This window comes from Cricetulus griseus (assembly GCF_003668045.3).
Source record: "Cricetulus griseus strain 17A/GY chromosome 1 unlocalized genomic scaffold, alternate assembly CriGri-PICRH-1.0 chr1_0, whole genome shotgun sequence".
Lineage (NCBI taxonomy): Eukaryota > Metazoa > Chordata > Mammalia > Rodentia > Cricetidae > Cricetulus > Cricetulus griseus.
Window position 1 is genome coordinate 54,526,240 of NW_023276806.1, and position 17,809 is coordinate 54,544,048.

Below are 17,809 nucleotides of genomic sequence, written 5' to 3' on the forward strand. Positions count from 1 at the left end.
TCATTTTGATGATGCCCAATTTGTTGGTTTTCTTTAGACTCTATGTTCCTGATTTTACCTAGGAGAACTTTTCTTTAATCTAAGGTCAAAGGGTTTCTTTCCTGTATTTCTTTTAGATAGTAAAAAAAAATCACTTTTATGTTGAAATAAATGCCCCATTTGGATTTTTACTACAGTGGGGATGTCCATTTCTCATAAGGTCATCTGATTGTCCTGGAACTATTTATTGAAGCAGATCTATCTTTCCCATTGAATTACTCTTTATATTATATATATTCCATTGAATTACATGCCTTTACCACCATGACAGGCTGTACCCTCTGAAAGTACAGTGAAGATAAACTCCTCCTGAAGCTGCTTCTTTCGGATCTTTAGTCTTAGCAAGAGTACCAGTAAGCCTGCAATGCCTTGTTCCTGTGACTTTTAGCTTCTAGTACTTTGAGAAAATAACTTTAAACCAAACAGTCTATAGTATTTTGTTACAGTAACCCAAGAAAAAGTGCAAGAAGAATTAGATTTCTTAATAATATGAAGTCTTCTAATAAATAAGTTATTTTGTAACATTCATTTAAAATTCTTAGTCTTGGGTGGGCTGGAGAGATGGCTCAGCAGTTAAGAGCAGTGTGGCTGCCCTTCCAGAGCACTTGGGTTCAATTCCCAGCATCCACATGGCAGCTCACAACTGTCTGTAACTCCAGTTCCAATGGGACCAGAACTGATAGCAAAACACCAATGCACATAAAAATAAATCAGTTAAAAATTGTTAATCTCTTTCAGCAATATTTTGTGATTTTTATTTGTGTTTGAACGTATTCCTACATCAGTTTTATCACTAAGCATTTTGTGATTTTCATGCTATGGTTTTATTTGCACTTTCTAATTGCGAGTAGTAATAGAAACACAACTGATTTTTTTTATACTGACCATGCATCTTATATTGTTCCTAATTTGGTCCTAAACTATTATTATTATTATTATTATTATTATTATTATTTCTTTTTTTGATTCTGCTGTCATTTCTGTAGCTCTCTTAGCATTTTCTCCACAAATGATCTTATTACCTCCAAATACACACATTTACAGCCTCTGTTCTTATGTGTGCACATTCCCCCTTCCTTATTGCAAGTACCTTGAGGACACTATTAAACAGAAGTGCTGCAGTGCAAAAACAGACACTGTTACATTTTATATTTTGCTAGTAGAAAAGCAAATGATAGTTCACTATTTTCATTATTGTCAATTGTTAATTCTAGGCATTTCCAGTACATGACTTGTGAGGCAGAGGGCAGTCTATTTTATTCCTACTCTGATAGATATTTTCCAGGAATTAAAAAACAATGATGAGCTTTATCAGATGGCTCCTTCAGTATCTATTCAGACAATCACAGGCTTCTGTGCTTTGGCCTGTTAATAGAAAACATGACGTTGGATGGGCCCGACTCCTGCCATCACCCATTCCTTTGATCTTTCTGGGCCTGCTCCTGGCATAGAAAAGACCTGCCCAGACAGGGAGGATCTCCCTGAGTCTGGAAACACCTCACTCTTCATTCCCCCTCTGCCCTGACTTCTGCTAAATGAGAAGACTACCAGGAGAGGCAAGACCATACAGAGCGGCAGACACCGAAGTCTTGGTCCACATACACCACCAGGTGACAAGAGGAGATAGAGAGACCCCACCTGCACCCACTGGAAGAAGAGATGGAAAGAAGACAGAATAAGAACATATCCAACAAAGAAAGACCAATATGACACAGCCAGAATCTAGGGACTCCTCACCCGCAAGATATGAAAAGCACAACACAGAGGAATAAAAAGAGACAGACCTAAAAATCTACTTTATGAAGATGTTCAAGACCCTTAAAGAGGAAACAAGAAAATCTCTTAAAGAAATAGAAGAAAAAACAAAAAATTCAAGAAATAACTAATTCTCTTAAAGAATCTAAAAAAGCCAAGAAAAAAAAACAAAAAAAAAAAAAACAAAGAACAACCAAACAAATGAAGGAAGCAATCGAAACAGTTCAAGGCATGAAAGATGAAATAGAAACAATAAAGAAAACACAGAATGAGGGGATTCTGGAAATAGAAAGGCTGGCTAAATGATCAGGAACTAAGAATGTGGGTATAACCAATAGAATACAAGAGATGGAAGAGAGAATCTCAATTGTTGAAGACTCGCTAGAGGATATACAGTCATTGGTCAAAGAAAACCTCAAGTCCACAAATCCCTAACACAAAATATCCAGGAAATATGGGACACCGTTAAAAGGCCAAACCTAAGAATAATAGGTAAAGAGGAAGGTGAAGAAATACAGTCAAAGGTACAGAAAACATATTCAACAAAATCATAGAAGAAAACTTCCCCAACCTACAGAAGGATATGCCTATGAAAGTACAAGAACATTACAGAACACCAAATAGACTGGACCACAAAAAGAAGTCCCCTTGCCACATAATAACCAAAACATCAAACTTAAGTATAAAGAGAAAATATTAAGACAGCAACAGAAAAAGGCCAAGTAATATATAAAGGCAGACCTATCAGAATTACAGCTGACTTCTCAACGGAAACTTTGAAAGTCAGACGGTCCTGGATAGATATCCTACAAACACTAAGAGAACATGGATGCCAACCCAGACTACTGTATCCAGTAAAACTTTCAATCACTATAGATGGAGAAAACAATATATTCCATGTCAAAACCAGATTTTTTTGGGGGGGGCAAGTTTGAGTTAGTTTATTTGATTCTAGAAAATGGTAGGCATAGACAATAAAGGGCCTTGATATGAATTCCTTTTGGCAGCAGAAGCACTTTTCTTTCTTAGAGGCTTTGGGTATGATCAAAGAGTTGAGTAAAATGATCTAAGGAAGTTTAATGCTGAGAGTGAGATACAAGAAAGAGTCAAAGGGGACAGCTCTGAGGAGGGGCTGGGTGGTAAAGTATCCTAAAAAGCAAACCCAAGTGCTGAATAAAATGAGAGAGATCTCAGATGTGGCAGTAGAATCGCAGAGTCTATCCTGCAAGGGGACCGGAAGGTCCTAGTGAATAAGGATGCAGTTGCCAACTGGTGTGCTCTTCCCTGGGGACACTGTTCCCAGTCTCAGCCTTCCTCATTTCCCTGATGAGGGATTGAGGACAGTCTCCTGTGCTGTCCCCATCCACATTGGCATGTCTGTTGTTGTCCTTGTTCAGCGCACTTTTAGGCAGTCATGTCAGTGGGACTTTATGGTGTCACTTCTGATATTCCTAGAAGACAGTCTCACAAACTCCCTGATCCTCTGACTCTCGAAATTTTTCTGCCCATCTTCTGTAAAGTTCCTTGAGCCTTAGGTGAGAGAGTGCTTTGTAGATGTGTCCCTTGGGACCTGGCTTCATGGCTCAGCCTTCTGATTGGCTGTGGTTTCCTGTAGAGGGCTCCCTGTGTTGCAAAGAGAAGTTTGCTTGACACAGGGACTACACTCACCTGTGATATAAGACTATAGCTGTTTAGGATGTTAGAATGTAGTGAGGGATCATGCTGATTTAGTGCCTTGGTGGTTGTAGGTTCTTTCCAAATGGTCAGCCCTGAAAACATACAGCAAGCCACATATACATATATATTCCTAAATATAAACTGTAAATTTTCCCAAATATAAACATTAAGTGTGCATGTAGCAACACTTAATGATCAAGGGGGGAATAGGAAGCTTTGAAGGAAGAAGAGGAAAGGAAGAAATGATGCAATTATATTCTAATCTGACAAAACCAGATTTAAACAATACATATCCACCAATCCAGCCCTAAAGAAAGTTTTGGAAGAAAAACTCCAACCCAATGAAGATAACTACACTTACAAAAACATAGGGAAGAGATAATCTCACTTTACCAAACACGAAAAGAAAAAAGAGGGTGAAATCTACACACAATGACACCACCAACAATAAATCCAAAACAAACAAGAACCAACAATCAATGGACATTAATAACCCTCAATGTCAATAGTCTTAACCTGCCTATTAAATAATACAGGCTAACAGAATGGATATGAAGACAGAATCCATCCTTCTGCTGTGTACAAGAAACACACCTCAACTTCAAAGACACACATTACCTCAGAGTAAATGATTGCGAAAAGATTTTTCAATCAAATGGACCCAAGAGACCAGCTGGTGTAGCAATCCTAATATCTAACAAATTAGACTTCAAACTAAAATCAATCAAAAGAGATGAAGAAGGTCATTTCATACTCATCACAGGAAAAACCCATCAAGATAAAGTCTCAATCCTGAACATCTATGCCCCAAATATGAAGGCACCCACATTTGTAAAAGAAACATTACTAAAACTCAAACCACAAATAAAACCCACACACTTATAGTAGGAGACTTCAAAGGGGCTGGAGGGAGGGGAGGGAGAGGGAGAAGGTATTGCCATGTGAAGCAGCTTTGTTTCTAATTTGAACTAATAAAAAAAAATCTCTTTGGAAAAAAAGAGTCTTGGATAGTAAATCAAACAGGCTTTCCTGGGTTCCAAACGTCTTGGACCATGGTTCTTATCCATCTTGTGAATTGGTTTTGCTAAAGCAACAATAGTAGTAATTAATAATAACAATGAAAGAAAACTTCACCTATATTCAAAGATATTGCTCTATAATTTTATTCTTCTCTAATATCTGTATTTGTTTTTGGTATCAGATAAGACAATGCTGACCTCATCAGTGAATGAAGCAATGTTTCCTCTTTTTCTATCTTCTAAAATCACATCTACAGAATTAAATGTGTGGTAGAGTTTCCCACTGAAATCTTCTCAGTGTTTGTGGGAGCAGCTCTTTGAATAAAGTTGAATGTCTCATAATAGTTGTCAAATTATGTAAAGTTGTACACACTATTCTTTTAGTATCATTTCTATAGCTTTAGAATCTACCATTTCTTTCATTTTAGATATTAGTAATGTTTGCCTACTCTTCCTATCCTCTACCAAGCTTGCCATAGTAAATGATTTCCTGGTGTGGGGGTGGGGCTGGAGAGATGGCTCAGCAGTTAAGAGCACTTACTGCTCTTCCAGAGGACCTGTTCAGCTCCCAGCACCCAGGCAGGCAGTTCACACCTACCCAGAACTCCAGCTCCAGGGGATCTAATATCCTCTCTGCAGGCACCTGCACTTTTCTCCCCCTCTCTGTCTCTGTCTGTCTCTGTCTCTCTGTCTCTCTGTCTCTCTGTCTCTCTGTCTCTCTCTCTCCCTCCCTTCCTCCCTCCCTCCCTCTAACTCTGTCTCTGTCTCACACACACACACACACACACACACACACACACACACACACACACACACACACACTATTGTGTCCATGTACCATACATATACATAAATAAAAATAAACTTTAAAGTATGAGTGATTGGCTCAGTAATTAGGTGTTGGGAGGGCTCTTGACGAGTGAAGTGTTTAATGCTAACACTGGAGAAATTCAAACAAACACAGATGGGGGCCTATCAACTTTATTGAGATGTTCAAATAATTATCTTTTGGTTTCTTCCATATTTCATGTCCATTTTAAATTTTATTGTTTTCCACACATATCTTGCTTATAATGTTCCAGAAGCTTACTTTAAGTTTAGTTTGCACTTTTTTTTTTGTTGTTGTTGTTGTTTTGAGACAGGATTTCTCTGTGTAACTTTGTAGACTAGGCGGGCCTCAAACTCATAGAGATCTGCCTGCCTCTGCCTCTCCCTCTCAAGTGCTGTGATTAAAGGCATGCAGCACCACTGCCTGGCTTATTTTCCTTATCTTTTAAACATGAGAGTTTAAATAATCGATTTAAAGTCCTTTCTCTCTTTGCATCATCATGAAACATTGCAGAATTCCCTCTAAGCACATTTTGGGGCTGGAGACATAGCTGTGATAGAGTAGGTGCTTGCCTGGTCTGCATGAGGCTCTAGGTGAAATCCCCAGAGCCACCAGAATGATTAAAAATGATTAACTGTCATTTCTGCAGATTCCCACAAGTTTTGGTATGCTGTACATCCATTTGTATTCAGTTCAAAATATTTTCTAACTTCCCCTGTGATTTCCCTTTGACCCATGGTTGATTTCTACTTGGTTTAGTTTCCCAATATTTGGGGATTTCCCAGACGGTCCTCTGTTTTTGTTTTTTTTTTTTTTAATTTTATTTTTTATTTCTTGTCTGATTGAGCTGCAGGGGAAGAATATGCTTCTGTGATTCCAGTCTCTTTACATTTACTGAAGCCTGTTTTAATGCTCAAGACCCAACCTAAGTGCATGGCTATGTGCACTTGAAAATGTTTATTCTGTGCTACTTGGAAGGCATGTTCTGGAAGTGCCAATTAAGTTGACTGACTGATAGCTCTGTTTGGGTCTTTTAAAATACTTCCTCTAGCAGTTACCCAGGGAGGAATACTGAAACCTCCATCTGTGGTTGTTGATGTTTCTTTCTGCTTTCAGTTTTTGCTTCTTTGAAACTTTCTCTTCATTTAGAAACTGACTCCTTGATGATTACAAAGTGTCCTGCATACCTGGTACTACTACTTTTTCTGAGTCAAATTTCTGATGTTATGAGCCTCTTCTATATTTTTTCTTTTTTGACATTTTCACAGTGCATTCCCACACCCTTTAGTTAATGGATCAGTGTCTTTAGAGCAGCATATTTTGAGGCAATTTATAATTGGACTCTGCTTTTCTGAAAATAAAATCCAATCATTTCTGCATTGTTATAATTACATTTAGTAGGATACTAATGGTTTAAACCTACCGTCTTGCTCTGTGTTTTCTGTCTCCCCATTCCTTTTCTTTCTCTCCCAATTTTCTTTTTCCATTCATTACATACTTTTTATAGTTCAAGTTTCCTTTTTATCATTGGTTTATTATCTGATCTGTGATGATTTGAATGCATAGGTTCATGCATCTAAACAGTAGGTCCTAGTTGATGGTGTTATTTGGGAGCTTATGTAACCTTTAGGAGGTGGAGCCTTGCTGGAGGAAGTATGGGGGGGGGACTTTGAGAGGGTATAGCCTTGCCTCACTTCCTATGTCCTTTCTGTCTCTGCTCCCTGAATGGGGATGAAATGCCAGCCTCATGCTCCTGCTCCTGTGCCCTCTCCACTGCTGGAAGCCAAGTTAAACCTTCCTGCCCCCAAAGCTGTTTTTGCATGGGTATTCTGTCACAGCCTCAGGAAAGTAACTCACGCATCTGCCTTTTTTCTTTAATCATGTTAGTGGTGACTTCAGAGCTTTGGAAGCACTTCGCTTACAACAGCGATCTTTAAACTGCATCACTCTGTGTAGACTGTAAAAACCTTACCATTATGTAATTCCTTTCCACCTCTTTCGTTTATATTGCTGTTGTACTTTCACTTAGTATCGTCTAAGCAATAAATTATTAATTTTGCTTTAAATCATCTATTATCTGTGAAATGATGAAATCCCATTGCAAGGAACATATAATAGCTATATTAATTTCTTTCCTGCTTAATCAAAGATGTGTTTTTCCCTGGTTGTGTAACTATTGTCTGGCTTTTTATCTCTGTTTGTTTATTTGTATAATGGCATTACAGTGGGTGCTGATCTTTATTGTCTAATGCTATATTGTGTTGTATTACTTTAAAAAAAAAACAAATTTGGCCGACATTCTATAATAGTTTAGGGGTTGGCTTTATTGCACATTTTAAGCCCTAAATTTAAGGTTTGACCTTTTTGGAATATGCATTTTCTTCATTTTGTCCAGAGGGGACTTGGCCAGTTCCTGGCTTTGCAGGAGCTGCAGGAGTTGTCTTACAGCTCACAGTGGCCATCTCTCTGATGTCATTCTGGTTTGTTCATGTCCGATTCTCCGTCCTTACTACAGACAGTTATTCAGTTCTTATCCACATGTCCAGGGCTTTTTCTTGGTGTCAAGTTTTGTCTTTTAGCCTTTAGTTCTGGCCAACTTGACTTTCCCTGAACTCTTCGCAGCAGAAGAGTTCACAGTCCCCGTCAGAGTGCTGCAAGCTTGGAATCATCTCCAAGCAGAAAGTGTGGCATGGCAGGACTCACCCTATCATTTTCCTTTTCTTCTTGTCTGTCTACTTACTGAAGCTGAAAACACTTGTTTCCTGCATTTCGTCTGGCTTTTAGCTTCACATACACATGAGAGTATATGTGATTCTGGATCGTATTTCCACATGGATGGAGGCAGAAGTCCTAACTCTTTCTTGCCTTGTTTTGTCTCGTCATGTTTAAGATTCTATAATTACAATAGAAGGAAGTTTGGACTGATTCAATCAAAACCCTGGGAAAAGCTTCCATGTTTGCAAGTATAGTGAAGGTTGGTATATGCAGCAATATAGGAATCAGTCACACAAAATGCTCTCAAAATTAATCTCTAGGGCCAGCAAGATGGTTCAATGGATGAAAGCAGTTGCCCCTGAACTGACTCCTTGGGTACCACCCTTAGACACATGGTGGAGGGAAAAACCCGACTTTGGCTGGCTGTCCTCTGACCTCCACACATGCTCTATTTTGTGTTTTCATGCCCCATCTGAAACAAACAAAATAACAAATAAATGTAATAAAGCATATTAAAATCAATCTTTAATTTCTTCTCCTCTTGGAACTGCTTAATCCTTATTTGTCAGATATTCTCTGCTCTGGTTCTTCCTGATCCAGCTTACCTCATGATTTTTTGTCTGAATATAAAAAGATGTTCTCTTCTTGGTCTTTGGTACATTGTACTAGACCCTGTACCTCAGACAGGTTTGTTCATTTAGTTATCTGCTGCTGTGTAACAAACTGCTTCAAATTTTGCCACAAAAAGTTGTGGATTTTTTTATTCTTTTAGATCAGTAGATTAGAAAGTCAGATAGGCAGCAGGAAGGAAGTCTTGTTTCTGCTTCGCTGCCAGGACCTTGAAGGCTGAAATAATTTAATTGGGGATGGCTCTAACTTCTGCAGGCTAAAGTCATCTGGAAATGTCTTCCTGCTTTGATGCCTGGGCCAGGAAGACTTGAAGAGTGGGCTCAGCTCCTACCGCTGAACCTGCGCATGGCGTCTCCACACGGCTCCTTGCATCTGTCAGCTGGCTTCCATGTCGGTTTGCCCTGACAGGGAGCATCCAGGGCAAACATTCCAAAAGACCACAGCTAAAGGTGTAAAACTTCTCTTGCATTAGCGTCAAAAGTCATGCACTGCTCTTCTGGTTTAGTCCATATTTAAAGAAAAGGACCACAGTCTCTACTTCTTGAGAGAGTGCCAAAGTCACATGGAAGAGAAGCATAGGTGATGGCAGATAGAATTGTGTCCGTCTTTGGAAAACATAAGTACCCACCCTCTCTTTGACGTATTTCTTGCTAGTGAAGTATTCACTTTATTTTTTTTATTTGAATTAGAAACAAGATTGTTTTACATGTCAATCCCAGTTCCTACTCCCTCCCCTCCTACCCTACCACCCCCCCCTCAACTAAACCCTACCTATCACATATCCTTTCTGCTCCCCATGGGAGGATGAGGCCTTCCATAGGGTGTCATCAGAGTCTATCATCTCCTTTGGGATAGGGCCTAGGCCCACCCCCGTGTGTCTTGGCTCAGGGAGGATCCCTATATGCGGATTGGACTCCCAAAGTCCACACCTATGCTAGGGATAAGGACTGAACTACTACAGGAGGTCCCATAGATTTCTGAGGTCTCCTTAAGAAACTCCTTACTGATCAGTCCTATGCTGGTATCCCAGCTATCAGTCTGGGGACCAAGAGCTCCCCGTTGTTCAGGTCAGCTGTTTCTGTGGGTTTCACCAGCCTGGTCTGGATCCCTTTGCTCTTCACTAGTTCTTCTCTGCATCTGGATTCCAGTTCACTTAGGTGATTAGTTGTGGGTGTCTGCTTCTACTTCCACCAGCTGCCGGATGAAGGCTATCAGGTGGCATGTAAGTCAGTCATCAATCTCATCATCAGGGGAGGGCATTTAAGGTAGCCTCTCCTCTGTTGCTTAGATTGTTAGTTGGTGTCATCTTTGTAGATCTCCAGACCTTTCCCTAGTGCCTGATTTCTCTGTAACCCTAAAATGTTATGGCATCTATTATGGCATCTCCTTTCTTGTTTTCTTCTATTCTTCCCCCCATTCAACCTTTCTGCTCCCTCATGTCCTCCTCACTGCAAGAAGTATTCAGTTTCTAATGATGCTTTTCATTACAGCATGACACTGAGGCTTAAGATCAAATATCGTGCCACCTATACCATGTCCCCAGCCAATAGATGTTGTAATAGGCATAGGATAGCTGCAATAGATAAAGCTATTCAGATGAACAGTTTTGAATTTAGCTGGGCATATGTTGCCTTGTTGGCACTCAAACTTGATGTCTGGGGGTCTACTAACTGGCTGTTGGCTTTATTCTCTGAATTACCTAATTTAATATTTTTTAGATTTTATTTCGTGTGTGTGTCTGTCTATCTGTGTGTATGTGTCTGTGTGTGTGCACTGCACACCACAGGATGCTTGTAGTCAGAGGACAACTGGCAGGACTCCATTCTTTCCTTCTACCACTTGGATCCAGAGACTGAGCCTAGGTTGTCAGGCTCAACAACAAGGGCCCTTACCTGCAGAGCAATCTCACAGCAATTATGACAACTCAACATGTGTGTGTACAGACATGTACTAAGCAAATGTCTTTATTTCCTGTTCTTTATTTCTCTATCATGTGATGTAAGATACTAACTTTATATCAACATTTAAGTGCTGTTAATTATGTACCATAAGATTTAGGTGACAGGAGACTAGTAGTAATTAAACAACACCCAAGAACTTTACTTCTTATCCTGGGGAAGGGGTTAGCCTATCTCGGGTGTATCTTGCCGGGAAAAGTTACAACATCTAGTCTCATTTGGTGATTAAGACCAAGGTAAGTAGATATAGAAAGTGCAATTGAAGAAAGGCTGACTTCCAAGGGTTAACTTTACTACAGGACACCCAGGCAGCAGACAAAGCATCACTTCTGGGTGTTTCTGTGCAGATGTTTCCAGGAGAAACAAAGATTTCTATTTGTGGAATGGGAAAAGATTCCAGCTCATAGATGTGGACAGACCTTTGCCAATCTCCTGAGGCTCTGGATAGAGCAAAATGGTGAGGAAGTCAAATGCACTCTCTCTTCCCTGCCCATATTTTCCCCTGCCTTCCATTATGGGAGCTCTGGGAGTTTGGGTCCTTGGCTTCTGGGACTCATACTGATCACCCTCATTCTCATTTTAGTTCTTGGATCTCTGGCCTTCTACTAAAAGCCACATCAATGTCTTATCTAGTCATCAGCCATTGGGACTCAGACCAGATCATACCAGTATCCTGGTTCTCCAGTTCATGAGCCCTACATTATGGGCATCTTGGCCTCTAGAATTGCTTAATGGATTTCCATATAGTGTGGCAGAGACCTATGTATTCTTCTAGTTTTTCATTGCAGAAAACTCTGTCTAGTACCTTTAGATTTTGTTACAATGGCTCCTTATTCCAGAATCAACGTATGTATCACTTAATGTTTCATCAGAGAAATAATATCACTTGTGTTCTGTGTAATACAAGTGATTTGGCCCTATGTAAATTGGAGTAATTAAAAGTCTTTACTTCCTTAGTGTTCCATTTCCCAAGTTACCTAGCGCTACTGAATAGGAAATCCACAAATGGTCTAGTGTTTGTTGACCTGTGGCTAGGCCAGCTGGCCATCTCTCTACTTTAGTCTGAGAGTTCTGCTTCTGGCCTATCTATCTGAAACCACAAGGTGCTCTGGAAGGCACTTGCTACCAGAAGTTTATTTCTCACAGATTTGCCAGCAAGGCTGAATTTGTTCTCTCTTCACTCTTTACTGGGGTTGCTCTGTGACCAAGTTCCTGCTTTAGTTTCGTTGAAACAATTGACTGGAACTTGGAATCTTGTACCAGATCTTTCCTTCTTTAAGCACACACAAAAATAAAATTAACTGTGGAAGTGTTCTTATATTGGAGTTACATTTAATGTTGAATTGGAAGAATTAATCAAGTGATTAGACAAGAGAAGATAATTGGAAGCATAAGAATTAGAACGGAACACTATATTTTCAGGAGAAATGATTGTGTGTTTGGGAAGACTGAAAAAATCTGTTGCATGTGTTAATGTCAGTACATGAATAGATAGACTGTGATGATCTGTGTTAATTATCAACTTGATACAATATAAAACCATCAAGAAATGAGTGCTCAGTGAAGTATTATCTTGATTAGGTTGGCCTGTGGGAATGTCTGTGAGGGAACTATCTCGATTGTGTTGATTAAGACAGGAAAACTCACCAACTGTGGGTGACATCATCCCCTAAGTAGGGGATTCTGAACTGTGTAGCAACAGCTGAGCTGCTTCCAGTTCTTGGCACCTTGGCTTCCCTGCAGGAGTGGACTGTCAACTGGAATGATGATCCAAATAAACCCTTTCTCCTTTCAGTTGCTTTATCAGGAAACTTTTTATCACAGCAACAGGAACCAAAACTAAAACATAGATCAATAGAACAAAAGAAAAATCCCCAAAGATGTTGAATAATAGATAGCAATTTTCTCTATAATAAAAGCAGCATCTAAAATCAGTGAGGAAATATCATTTTAAAAAGTGGTGTTATGATCATTACATATACATTAAAGCAATCGAAGTAAGTGCTTCACAATACACAGCAAGGTAAGTTCAAATGCATCCAACCCACAAGACCTAAAGAATTCATGGACTGAAACTGTCCCAGGTTCATCCACACCATCACTACTAGAGAGGGAGTACTGAGACATCTATCAAGACTAAGTAGCTACTGGGTCCTCAGCCTCAGAAATGTTTCAGACAGCCATTGTTGTACCGCCCAGCCGGTATCATAAAAACTATTCCAATAAATCCTCTTTGTAAGGACTGTTCACTTTATTGGTTCTGTTCCTCTAGAGAACCCTCACTAATATATATAATATTTTAAATTATTGGTAAAGAAGCATGTCATGTGAAGTTATTCATATACCATTGTCATGACAAAATGACTGAGATGAACAACTTAAAAGGAAGAACTGTTTCCTCATGGTATCTATGAAGTGGAGAGAGAGAGAGAGAGAGAGAGAGAGAGAGAGAGAGAGAGAGAGAGAAGGGTTTCTTAAATTAGTTCAAATTAGAAACAAGCCTACTTTACATGTCAATCCCTGCTCCCTCTCCCTCCCCTCCTCCCCCACCAACCCCCATCCCATAACCCTCTGCTCTCCCAGAGAGGGTAAGGCCCTCCATGGGGGATCCCCAAAGTCTGTCATATCATCCTGGGCAGGGCCAAGGCCCTTCCCCATGTGTCCAGGCTGAGAGAGCATCCCTCCACTTGGGATGGGCTCCCAAAGTCCTTTCCTACTCCAGGGATAAATACTGATCTACTACCAGAGACCCTATAGAGTGCCAAGACCTCCTCACTGACATCCACGTTCAGGGGTCTGAATCAGTCCCATGCTGGCCTTCCAGACATCAGTCTGGGGTCCATATGCTCCCCCTTGTTCAGGTCAGCTCTTTCTGTGGGTTTCACCAGCCTGGTCTTGACTTCTTTGCTCATCACTCCTCCCTCTCTGCAAGTGGGTTCCAGTGTTCAGTTCAGTGTATAGCTGTGGGTGTCTGCCTCTGCTTCCATCAGCCACTGGATGAAGGCTCTAGGATAGCATATATGGAAGTCATCAGTCTCATTATAGGGGATTGCTAGTTGGTGTCATCCTTGTAGATCTTTGGAAATCTCCTTAGTGCCAGATCTCTCCTCGAACCTATAGTGGCTCCCTCTGTTATCGTATCTCTCATCCTGCTCTCCTCTATTCTTCCTCTGACTCAAACTTCCTGCTCCTCCATTTCCTCTTCTCTCCTCCTCTTCTCCTCCTCTCATTCTCCCAGTTCCCTCTCCCCTACCCACATGTTCCCAGTTAGCTCAGGAAATTCTGTCCCCTTCCCCTTCTCCAGGGGACCATGAATTCTTCTCTTGGGATCCTCCTTGTTTCCCAGTTCCTTTGGTAATATGGATTGTAGGCTGGTAGTCCTTTGCTCTATGTCTAAAATTCATATATGAGTGAGTACATACCATGTTTGTCTTTTTGTAGCTGGGTTACCTCACTCAGGATTGTTTCTTCTAGTTCCATCCATTTGCCTGCAAATTTCAAGATTCCATTGCTTTTTGCCACTGAGTAGTACTACATTGTGTAAATGCACCACATTTTCTCTATCCATTCTTCAGTTGAGGGGCATCTAGGTTGCTTTCAGGTTCTGACTATTACAAGCAACGCTGCTGTGAACATAGTTGAACATATGTCCTTGTTGTATGAATGTGCATTCTTTGGGTATATGCCCCAAAGAGAAATTGCTGGATCTTGTGGTAGACTGATTCCCATTTTCCTGAGAAAGCACTATACTGATTTCCAAAGTGAGACCAGGGTTTTGAACCAACTTCATTCCATTAGGCCCCATCTCCTGAAGGTCCTTTCACCACAATATTGATGTCACAGGCTGAATTCCTGGATACACAGGCCTTTGGGGAGACGATCCAAATTACAGTAATATGTAAAATAAAGGACAGGACAAACTAGCAAGATATTCATATTTTTAACATAATAAGGATATGTAGTAATATAAAAGAAAAATTAATAACTCCATAGAAAACTGATACAGATTCTTGACTTAAAATGCAAATAACTCTTAAGTGTAAGAAAATACGTTAAACCCTAAACATGATAAGCATAAAAAAGTTTAAACCATAGTATCAGATTGGCAACATTTCAAGTCTGACAGCAAACTCTGTTGGCGAGTCCATAGAGAAATGAGTACTTTTAATTCATTTCTGGTGAAGATACAAAGGGTAGAACACAGTGGAGGGTAATTTGGCAAGATCTAGTAAAAAATTATTTATGCACTTACCCTTTGCCCTGGAAATTTACTTCTAGGAATCTTTCCCAAAGATAGTCCTAAAAGAGCTATAAAAAATATATATCCACAGAGCAATTCATTATAGCACTCTCAGTAATCACAGAAAACTGAAAACAGCCCAGATAGCCACTTCTAGAATGTGTCCATAAATGGAGCACTGTACCCCCTATCTGCACAGAAATGTGACCCCCGATGGCACTGCTAAGTCATGGCAGGTGTGGAGAAGATCACACATCCATTTCATCTTTTATCTAGGAAGGAAAGATGGACACACACACACACACACACACACACACACACACACACACATACACACACACAAATTTTTACATTTTATATTTTTTTACATTTCCTAGAGAGAGACTATGAAATGTAGTGAAGTTAGACTTTCTAAAGTTTATTTTTCTTGTACAGTTTGAGTTTGACATCTTGCCAATATTTTACATATTATAAACTTAAACTAGCCAGGCAGTGGTGGCACACACTTTTAATTCCAGAACTCAGGAGGCAAAGATCTCTGTGAGTTAAAAGCCTACATGATCTACAAAGTGGCTCCAACACAGCTGCTACACAGAAAAACCCTGTCTGGAAAAACTAAACTAAACTAAACTAAAATAAACCCAAATAAACTTCAAAAACAATTTGGTCCTACGAAACACCAAAAAATTAAATTTGAAAAGAGGTTTAAGTTATATCTAGAGATATTGGCACATATCCCTAAGTAGAGGCAGGAGGATCACTCAGTTTAGAGGCTGGACTATAGCAATGGGAACCCCAAGTCAGCCAGGGCTATGGAAGGATACCCTGTTTCAAAAAGCCAAAACATTTTTTAATAAGCAATCTCTAAAAGCAAATGAAAATGAAGCAAGTGGGCATAGTGGTGTATCTATCATACCCATTGTCAAACCAGTTTCCATTGCCAACTTCATGTACTGGGAAGAGGGAACCTCAGTTGAGGAATTGCTTCCATCAGATTGGGCTGTTGTTATGTTTGAGGGTATTTTTTTTATTGCTAATTGACGTAGGAGAGCCCAACCTCGTGTGGGTTGTAGCAGCCCTGGTCATGTGGGTCTGGACTGTATTAGAAAGGTAGCAGGATGAGAGCCTGGGAGCCAGCCAGCAGGCAGTCTTTCTCCATCTCCAAGGTTATGCTCTTGAGATCCTGCCTCCAGTTCCTGCCCTGGCTTCCCTTGTGACTTGAGAGTGGGTAGGTTAAAATAAACCCTTTCTTCCCCTAGGTTTTGTTTTTTTTTTTTTTTTTTTTTTTTTTTTTTTTTTTTTTTTTTCACAGTGTTTATCACAGCAACAGAAAGCAAGCTAGCAAGCTATGGCAACCACACAGCAAGGAACTATTCTAAGTGGGTCTAAAGCTCAGAGCCCAGGCTGCATGTCCTACTCCTATACACCGAGGAGAAAAAGAAACAGAGATAAGAAGAGAAAATGAGAAACAATTGTAAACATCATAAATTATTTTCAGTAATCTAAGAAGATGATAATATTCTAGTGTGCCTGCAATGAGAGCTAAGCGAATTCACAGTAACGTTGTGTCATTAATAAAGTGTGTGTGTGTGAATGTTGCCGGGCGTTGGTGGCGCACGCCTTTAATCCCAGCACTCGGGAGGCAGAGGCAGGCGGATCTCTATGAGTTCGAGGCCAGCCTGGTCTCCAGAGCAAGTGCTAGGATAGGCTCCAAAGCTACACAGAGAAACCCTGTCTCGAAAAACCAAAAAAATAAAATAAAAAAATAAAGAGAATGTTGCCGTGGGGTAGGAAATATTGAGGTGAATATGGTATAGGTAAGTAAAAACCTGGTAGTCTTGAATTTAAACTAGATATATTTCTATAACTTGTGACCTTTTTACCCCTCTGTCACACACAAAGACCTGGAAACAATGAGCAACTTGAAAGGAATAAATACCCCTAATGCCCATATTATTATCGAAGTGGCTATTTCTACTAAATGGAACCAGGTTTCTTGGAGGAAGATGAGTCTGATTCCATATCTGAGGTGGGAATCCTTAAAATCAACTTTGAAAAATTTCTACACACCAAACTGTAAAACACCCCCTGCTAGCCAGTTTCAATTGCTATGACAAAATATTTGAGAAAGTCAGCTTTAAAGAATGAAAGGTTTATTTTCACTGATGACCTCATAGCTTTCAGTCCATGGCTACTTGGATCCATTGATTTGGGGCTTGTGATGAGAGTGTGTGGTGGAGCAATGCTGGTGATGCCATGACAACCAGGAAGCAAAGAGAAAGACTAGACGGGGCCAAAGCCACAGTATCCCCATCAAGCATACCTCCCAATGACCTAACTTCTGCCCATGATTCCCACTTCATAAAGGTTTCACTGCCTCCCACAGACCAGCAACTTTCCTTTACCATGTGTGCCTTTAGTAGGCCCTTCCAAACTATGTGGTCTAAACCAGAGCAGACCCAAACACAAGTCCTGGAGCAATGAAAAAGTGCAAGCCAATTAAATAACCTCCTTTTAAGTGAAAAGGGAACAATTTGAGTGTGTCAGTGAGGACACACACACACACACACACACACACACACACACAGAGAGAGAGAGAGAGAGAGAGAGAGAGTGTGTTTAGTCAAATGCATTTGAATTCATGAGAGCATAATAATAGTTGTCATTTCCATCCACAGATACACACTGAACTGAACTCTGAAACTTAGTTGCAGAGATGGAGGCATGAAGATCGAAGGGCTCTGTACCAGGTTGGAGAAACCCACAGAAACAGCTGGCCTGAACAAGGGGGAACACATCGACCCCAGATGCTGTCTGGGAGGCCAGTACAGGACTGATCCAGACCCCTGAACATGGATGTCAAAGAGGAGGCCTTGGCACTCTATGGGGCCCCTGGTAGTGGATTAGTATTTTTCCCTGGTGTAAGAAGGGACTTTGAGAGCCCATC

General features: G+C 40.3%; 1 long non-coding RNA gene across 1 annotated transcript in view; it reads left to right on the top strand.

The window, feature by feature from the left end:
- LOC103159900 overlaps nt 1-17,599 on the top strand; it is a 144,810-nt gene extending 127,211 nt beyond the window's left edge. Inside the window, exon 8 of the long non-coding RNA XR_004771740.1 lies at nt 17,541-17,599. This is a non-coding gene — a long non-coding RNA (uncharacterized LOC103159900). The remainder of the gene's footprint in view (nt 1-17,540) is intronic.
- Nucleotides 17,600-17,809: the final 210 nt, after the last annotated feature.